General features: G+C 42.4%; 1 long non-coding RNA gene across 1 annotated transcript; it reads right to left on the bottom strand.

Moving 5' to 3' along the window:
- Nucleotides 1-4,004: 4,004 nt before the first annotated feature.
- LOC150049387 (uncharacterized) lies at nt 4,005-8,661 on the bottom strand. Its single transcript, XR_016538999.1, has 3 exons — nt 8,606-8,661; nt 7,388-7,711; nt 4,005-4,658 (listed from the first exon to the last, which is right to left on the bottom strand). It is a non-coding gene; the product is annotated as an uncharacterized LOC150049387 (long non-coding RNA).
- Nucleotides 8,662-9,144: the final 483 nt, after the last annotated feature.

Genomic DNA, 9,144 nt, shown 5'->3' with positions numbered 1-9,144 from the left:
TGGTTAGAAAACAGGAGGAAATAATCCCTTCCTGTAATCAGAAGCCTGAGCTTTTGGCAAAGGCTGCAGAATGGGGGAGGCACATGGCAGATGCCCCATTTGCCCTTGGAAAGGGCTTTCTTAGAAGTCCAATCCCTGAGACATCTTCTGGATGTCTAGAAGAGAATGCTCACATGTGGTAAAGGTGCTCGGGTCAGCTCCTGCAGGATGCCACCTTGTGCATCTCTCAGTCTGTGTGCCTGGAGGCCATGTCCTGGACATCACTGGAGGATGATATAAAAAGATAATGAAAAGCATTATTTTTTAAAATACCCACCCAAAAATCTAAAAGGCAACCTGTTCCCTCAAGCAACAACTCTCGAGTGGCTTTTTATCCTGAGGAACCTTTTTTTGAGTTGAGACTTGTCAGTGCCAAGAATTTCCTGATGAAATAAAAACATCCTCATGGGTAGGAAAGTAAGTCATATCTCAACTGTTTAACCATGGGTCACATTTAGGTATACATATTGCTCATTAGAGCACTAGCGTGACAGACTTTGTAACTAAATGGTACATCCTGTAGTGCTTATCCAGTGAAATCTCACTAACAGATGCCTATAGATATTTGTGTACTCACGGGTGGATTAAGGAGACATAGACCTACTCTGAGAGAGAAAGAAAAGATAGTATATGAAGTGTTATTCAGAGGCTTTGTAACTGGGGGAAAAGAGAGACTCAAAAAGGATAGTGTGGTGTCAAGGATATGAAGATTGAAAGATTTAGGTTTGTGTTCTCATTCTGCTCCTCATCATCTGATCATATGTAGGTCATACTAACCTCCCTGATTCTTGGTTTTATCTGTTGTCAAACTGGGTCCTGGTATTGTAATGCTTCACAGGACTACTGTCAAAATATGCAGATAAATTGGCCGTGCAATTACTTTCTAAATGGTTAAAGGATAGACTACATTAGTGTTATTATTTAAGACAGAGCATGCTCAATACTATGACAAGTAACTTTGGTTTGCCTAGAAGTGACACACAGTAATGTTGATAGCTCTTGCATCTGGGAAGTGTATATGTGTGTCACAGGGGACATGCTGATGTCTTATAAAATAGGATTCTATTTTAGCTCACAGTCCAGAAAGTGAGTTCCTTCCAGTGTTAAAACTTAAAGGGAGCTATCTCAAATTTCCTTGTTAGAGGACTTCAGCATCTTGTGGCTATTCACCAAGTTGAAGCAGGCATCGGCAATTTTCGGAGAGCACTGATAAAAGGTAAGATGGGTAAGAGTTAAAATGTCAATGTTACTTGCTTTTACAAGTACCAAGGCCAGCACCAATCTACTGGGTCACAGCATTGAGGCCCCTGAAAAGAGAGGGAGGGATCTGCCTTCCAGGACAGCTTTGTGTGAGCAGAAGGGAATGGAAGTAGGTAGAATTCTGACCTCAACTGCCTTGGGTAAGAGTATCCCTACCTTTAGAGTAGAGGCAGTGTAGGCTGAAGACAGAATTTCCGTATGGCCTTCAGAGTACACTAGGAAGTTAGTGTTGTTGATGAACTTAGTCTTCCTTGAGAGTTTGCATGCATTTGTTTTTGGCCAGTGTATTTGTTATATTCATAAAACCCCAAGTATATGTATATATACATATCTTTCTATGTGAGCTTGCCTTGGTTTGGAAGCTACTGATGATCAGACAAAAGATTCTGACTCTACCAAAATCAAACCAGGTAAAGAGCTTCCCTTAAAGAATGTCATCACTGATGAACTCCTTTCTGCCTCTTAATATGCAATGATGTAGGTCTAAGGGATTAGATATATACAAATAGAAGGTATATTTACTCCCACTGAGCAGCAAAGGAAAGCATTGTGGACCGCTCCATAATGAGTTGGGTTTGGATGAAAGGATGGTGCAGTGGATTAGTTTCACAGGATCCATGTGAAAATGTCCTTCCCAATGTGAGATGTCAGAATCAGATGGAAAGACACGTGGAACCTTTAAAAGATGATTTGATCAGGAGGTTTCTGCTCTCATGAATGGACAAATCCATTCACAGATTAGTAAGTTAATGCATCAATGGGTCTTCTCTGGAATGGGTTTGTTAGAAAAGCTGGGGGATCTTGTTTTTAAGGTGTACTTCTTTTACCATGCTCCATCTTGGGACTGCCTAAAAGGACCCTTTACAGATGTAGTCTTTCAAACTTGCTTGGACCCTTCAGTCTCCAGAATTATAAGCTCAATAAATCTTCATTATAATTATTATTTAGAAATTCCCCAGCCTGTGGTGTTTAGGTGTGGATAACAATAGCACATTGACAAATATAATAAACTTGGAGCCAGAGATAGGAGGAAAGGCCAGATAAATGAAGCGGAAAGTATTGGTGGTGGAGTGGGTGTTTGGAACAAATAGCTTGAGCAGCAGGTAGGTAGTAAAATATTAGTGGGACAGGACAAAGCTTGGAAGGAATGAAAAGAGCTTTGGGAGACCTTGTGTATGGTTCTACTGAAAAGAACAGAGGCTGAGTGACAGGAATTGTCAGTGGAAACAGGTAGACTGATGGAGCCAGGATTCTGGGAACAGAAGCTAGATACTCCCTGATTTCTTCAGAAGGTCTTGGATGTCTCAGACTTGCCTTTTGCTCCCTCTCCCCCTTGTGAGTATCACCAGCGGCTCATCTTCCATGACCTACCTGCTCTGCTTGTAAACCAAAGCAGGCAAGTTCCTGCAGTTGCCAGAGGGAGCTCTTTTAAATGGTAGGACAGAATACAAGTTTAGCCTTTCTCCAGAAGGCCTAGGATCACAAACGTTTCATAGTTCAGACTTTTCTTATTTTGGAGTGTTTGCATATCTATAATGAGATACCTTGGGGATAGAACTCAAGTTTAAACAAAATTCATTCATGTTTCATAAACTTAGACACATAGCCTAAAGGCGTTTTTACACAATAGTGATAATATTGTGCATGAAAGAAAGCTATGTGCATTGAACCACCAGACTTATGTCTTCGTGTCGTCATGCTGGTGCTCAAAAAGTTTTGGAACTCAGAATCTTTGTAGATTTCTGGTTTTACCCGAGCTGCTAAGGACATTCTCACTGCCCTAAACCTTATCCTCAGCATTGATTGTTTGGTGCAAACCTGGTGGGGGTTTTGCCTGTAAAGCAAAACTATTCTGAGAACACTAGTCTGAAAACAAACACCTAGGTGTGTTTGTGACCACCAACTTGGCCCCACATGTGTAGTTTAAAATTTGGGAAGAAATACCTCCTTAGATTCTAGTCAGAGAAAGGATCTGGAGGAGAATGAAGAAGACTACGAATGCCTTTGGACCTGTGAATCGGAGGCTATCCAACCTTGACATTCAGACCTCTGGATTCATGCATTTCAGGGTGATTGGAGATTTCAAAGAGAGTGAGTCATCCTCTCTCTTTTTTATTTTCCCAATGAAAAGTTTTCTCAAAGAAATTCTAGTAGCGGAAATGATGGCATAATTGCCACCCTGTTCTGATGTTGCAATGTTTTCCAGCTGCTCTTACTATTTATTTCTTCCTCAGGACCTGCTTACTTTCCAGGAGAGGGGTGGTTAATAACAAGGTTGCTGAGAAAGGTCATTTGCAGAGTGAGGCAGTTGGCTTGGAGATGGCTTCTGGGATGTATCCACCCACGAAGAAGGGATGGCTACAGGGTACTCGCCGATGCATGGAGTGACTCCACTAATCAGCTCACTCCTTGGTCCCTGAGGGGGATTAGCCACAGCCTTTGCTCGCTGTCCTCTGCTTACCGTTCCCACGCTCACACTTGTGATGTGGTAAGTGATAATAGCCATGTCAAATGTTTATGAAAAAAAAAATCTGCTTTCTGGCATTCCCTTGTGGCTGTGTGACAAGTCAAGGTTACCTTGGAAAGAATGCAGAGAGGAGGGGTAGGGGGATCTATCCATTCTATCAAGATGTGAGTCACTGGTGGGTGTGATGTCATCTGAATCTCAATCGGATTTCATTAAATTTGACTGTGTCAGGGTAGAAAGAACTGGACGGGGAGGAAATCCACCCAAGTGTCGATGTGCACACCCCCCACCACAACACATACATACAAACACACATACAAATCCCGGGTCTCAAGTGCCCCAGCAGTCTGTTATTACTGGAACAAGTGTGGCAGGGGTGGGGTGGGGAATAGATGGCTGCTTTGGGCCACATTAGTAAGGGTGACCTTCAGATGGAGAACATAGGTAGGCAAGCGCAGAAAGAAGAAAACAGATCTTGGCTTTCCCTTCTCTGGGAGCTTTGGCAGGGCTCACACAATGATGTTCACTTTTGCTCTGTGCTGTCTTCACTGTGTGTGTGCCAGGCAGGTGAAGGGTGACATCTCTCTCCAGATGACCCTTAGGCTCCTTTTCTCACATGCATGGCCTCCAACTATTTTTTTTTTAAAGCTAGACGTGGCAAAGAGGACATCATAGTAGCTTGGTGAAGCGGGTGATTATCCACCAGCGTGAGCTCCGAGGCAAACTTGGAGTGTTCAGGAGGGGAATTCAGAAAACCAGGAATGAAAGACTCTAGATGTTCAGCGGCTTCCTTACCAAGCAGTGCAACAGAATATTAGGAATTATTTAGGAAAAATAAATCCTCAAGACACATTTTCAGAAACTGATGCTCAACGAATGCAGAGCACTTACTCTGTAGGTAAAAAAAAATGAACATTTAATTTTAGACTTGTAGAGAAGCTGCAGAGACAACTTGCATTTTAATCTTTTTAAATTATGACAGATAATACACATATAACTTAGCATGCCAACCGCAAAGGAGAGCCAGATGACATCACAGAGCAGACACGTGTCACCTGTGTCACCACAGAAACAGAGCATGGCCAGTCTTTAAGTGCTTTCTGTGCTACTGCTTTCCCCCTCCTGCCCCAAGTCACAGCACCCCCAACATCTCCGTTTAACTTTTTATCTCTAAATGTTTAGTTTGTTTTTTTTCCCCCGTCTGTATTTTTGAGCCTTATATGCATTGTGTTGGTCAGCTTTTCATTTCTGTGACATGAGAGAAGTATTCAAGGAGCAAAAGTTAATTTGGGCTCTCAGAGGAGTCAGTCCATGGTTTACTTGACTCAGTTGCTTGTAGACAGAAGTATATGATGGTGAGGACACAGATCAGAGGAGCAATGCTTACATCATGGGAGCTCAGAAACAAATCTCAATATCCTTCTGCTTCAGCAGCCTGTTCCAGTACTTCTCACTTCCTTCCACTAGGCCCTGCAGCACCATAGATGGTACAGGCATGGACCTTGGAGAAGCAAATCTTAATAGCAAGGTAATCATAAGGTAGGTATTCTTTGGGGTCTAGCTTCTTTAACAGACTAAGCTTCATTCATGGTAATGGGTTCATTTATTACTGTATGTTTGATGACTGGTTTGACCAAGACAGTCATCAATTTGGTGTATGTGGCTATTTAAATAAAAATGAAGTCGGTTGAAAATTCAGCTCTTCTATTCTGCTAGCTGCATTTCAAGGGCTCTATAGCCACCCGTGATGAGGAGTTACCATATTGGACATTGATGAAGATAATATTCCCATCCTCAGTGAATATTCTTTTGTATAGCTCTGCTGAGAGAAAGCTCTGTTTTGTAGGTAAACCAAAATGCATCAGTTCTATGGTTTAGATATAGTTTCCCTCCCAAAGGCTCCAGTGTTAATAAGTCGAGTCCCCAATGAAAGGCATTTAAGAAGTGGTGGGTCAGGTCATGGGGGCATCGCCTCAGGAAGGATTAAATGTGGTTCTCCCAGAACTGGGTTAGTTCTCCTAAGAGCTAGTTGGTATAAGGAAGGGACATCTGTGTGTGTGTTTGGTCTCTTCTGCATGCAGCCATTTTGTTTTCTGTGTCTTTACCATGTTGACATGTAGCTGGACACTGGCCTCATGCCATACGGATTTCTCAGACATCAGATTCATAAGCCAAATGGACTATTTTCTAAGAGGCATACCCAGCCTTAGGTATTTATTTGGTTACTGAAATACAAATAATACAGATTAAGGCAGTACTAGTGTTATGCATGCTGGTTATCAACAGGTTTGGGCTACTATATATATAATGTTGCTGAGAATGTGCTTGCACTGGTCTCTTGGTGCACCTATGAGTAGAATCCTACGTGTGTGTACAGTAGGCCTTAGTAAATAATGTCATGCTATTTTCTTAAGTGATGTACCAGTTTTTGCAAAAGCATCCCAGGTAGTTTGGTTATATCAGTCACTTTGGGATCACTGCTTTCTTCAAAAGGGGTGTATTTTATCTTTATATAAGAAATCAGTTGCTAAGAATGTTAATTGTTTTAAGAAATACCTCATCTAGTCATACAGTTCCTGTCTTTAGAAACCTCCAAGTTGGTATTAAAGTTGCTGCTATAAACTTAGCATGGAACCTCTAGAAAGAACTCTTGGACTTCGAAAGAAGTCTGCTTCAGTGATTTACCAACTCCTTTCTAGCTATGAGTTGCTGATTTCATTCCTTCTCATGGCTATTTTGGATAGATTCACCCTGGACAGTAAAAATCTTCCTAGTTAGGCAGCAGAAGAGAGAAAGAACTGATGACAGAGGCCCAGATTAAACACAAATTGGGTCGTTAGTCTCTGAATAATTGAGTTAGCTGTCCCAATGATCAATGAGTCATTGTAAACTACTCTAAACTACTGTTCCTACTAGAACTCTTGGGATAATGGAGAATCAGACCTATTCAATGTCACCCTTTGTAGACACTTATATCTTCTCCTTATTTCTATCTTAATGGCTCCATTGGATATGTGTCTACTACAGTAACAGTCTCAAATCATTTTTGGAAGCACACCTGGCAGAAGTCATAGCCCTGTATGTTTTCGTGTCTCCACACTGTCTCTCTCCACCTGTACCTCCTGCCTGCTTACTGCTAGAATTCCTTTCTACCATCAATGGATTTGCTAAGAATGAGATTGCTCCAGGTCACAGGAGAAGGAATCCTGCTGTCCAGGCACTTGAGAGGCTGCCTTTGGGGATAGAATAGTTTCCTTTCAACTCACTTGCAGATGGATTATTTCTTGGAAGAATGCTGGTAGGGGATTTTTGGAAAAGACCTTACATCTCATTGGGTATATGTGAGCGATTAGATTAGGAAGGACAAAGGAGACATGGGCAGGTCTGATACTCTGAGCCCATTCTAGGCCCACATCTATGTCAACACCAGCAAGGCTCTACTCCGGATTTTCATGTAGCTCACAGATAAACATATGGGCAATTTTCCAGTAAAACCTGCCCAGTTAGAATCTAACATGGCCTCTGGGTATAGCTATGGCTGGGCCAACACAGAGATGGTATTGTGGCGCTACTAAATGGTGACATCTGTCAGTATGGATCTTCAAGATATATATGCATTACCTTTTGCAGAGGAGGGACAAACTGGATCATGAGGGAGAATTCCAGGAACAGATCCTTGAACTTCTGGGGGTGGCGGGGAGCTCATTCCTAAATTTATTTTATTTTTTTTTTGAAGTTTCTCAGAAGGTTGCAGAGGAAGCTGTGCGAATCTCAAGGAGGTGTCAAGGTCAACTCTATCTTGTTTTAGCTTGTCACCTACTTTTTTCTTCATATTGTGCTTCCCTGAAACTCCAGAAACAAAGAGAATCAAAGGGGTATGTCTGAAGAACGCCCTCCGTCCTGAGAGACATGCTAAGCTTAATTAGCTGGTACCCACAGGATGTTCTGAAAATGAGAAATGCCCAGGATTATTATCTATCAAATGTCACATACAAATATGCTCATGTTCCCATTATGGATGTGTGTGTTGTAAACTTGTTCAACCGAGTGTGACCCGTTGGGTGGTTTTAATTACAAATATCAATAAAATTGGTTGATATTTATGGGCACAGACCCTTCAGATCAGGGGGAAGGAAGCTAATTGTAGAAGACAGTGCTGTGATTGAATCCAACGGAGGTGTGGGCTCCTGCTAGCTGGGTGCGATGGTGAGACTGCTCCAGTCTCCTTGTGTTAATTAAATGTGATGAAATGAATATTAACTTGTAAAAAGAGTCAGAGCCACAGAATGGGTGATGCTGAGGCTAAGGACTGGGGGAAGTGGATGGAACTCAAGGGCTATTGCTTTATTAGGGAAAAGCAAATATTAGCAGTGTGAGTGCAAATAGGAGCACCTTTGGGGCATCTGTACCCTACCATTGCCCAAAGGCCTGCAGTGTACTGCCAGCCAGAAAATGTCTGGGGTGTGCCTTTCCTGGTTCTCAGGATGGAACACCACTGATCCAGTCAACCAAGTTCATGCTTTTGGAGTCAGACCAATTGAGACTGCATAAGATTTGTGTCCTTGAGCCTAGTACTCTGAGCCTAAGATGTGTGTGTGTGTGTGTGTGTGTAAAAAGATGGCAATCCGAGGTGCATTATGCCTGTATAATGCTAAAATGAAACCAGATGTTAGAAAAGGCTTGAAATCCAGCGGGCACAGAGAAAAAGTAGGTCTTCCTTCCTTCCTTCGATCCAGTCCTATGAGTTTGAAAGAGTGCAAGAGTGGAAACTGAAAATAATGGATTCTTCCCTGAGGTCTGATAGTGTTGTCATGAGAATACATTTTTCCTTTTGCTCACTTGTGCTCCATGGAGGCCACAGGAAGAGTGAGGCAGGGCTCAACCTCTTGGTGAGGGACTCAGCAGGGAAGGTGACATGTACCTTGCTTCCTGCCTCAGGTGAGTTCTTAGAATCCTGGGAATCCTTGGGTGAGTTCTTAGAATCCTTCTCCATCACATTGGGAGGAGAGCTGTTAAGTTTAGTTGTTTCCGAAGGCATTTGTAACACTTGATCTGTGGTCCATTGCAGAGACCATGTCCTGAGAAGTAGGAAAAGATGATGTGATGTAGGGCTTTGAACTGACTTTCTTATTACCTGGCTATCCAGCTTCTCATTTCACTCAGCTTCCTTTAATACATCTAATCTTCTTGTTTGAGACCCACACAGTGCAGCCAAACTGGAGTTCTGAACTCTTATTGTCTGTTTGCACGCACTGTTCTTTTGTCTGTAATTTACTACCCACGACACAAATCCTTCCTTTACCCCGACACCTCCCTTGGTTAAAAAGGTGGTGAATGTAGCTCATATGGTAAAGAACACACAACCTTGGCTTGATATG

The sequence above is a fragment of the Megascapheus bottae genome, chromosome 20 (assembly GCF_031878675.1).
Source record: "Megascapheus bottae isolate mThoBot1 chromosome 20, mThoBot2.hap1, whole genome shotgun sequence".
Classification (NCBI taxonomy): domain Eukaryota; kingdom Metazoa; phylum Chordata; class Mammalia; order Rodentia; family Geomyidae; genus Megascapheus; species Megascapheus bottae.
This window is presented reverse-complemented; position numbering and strand designations above follow the sequence as displayed.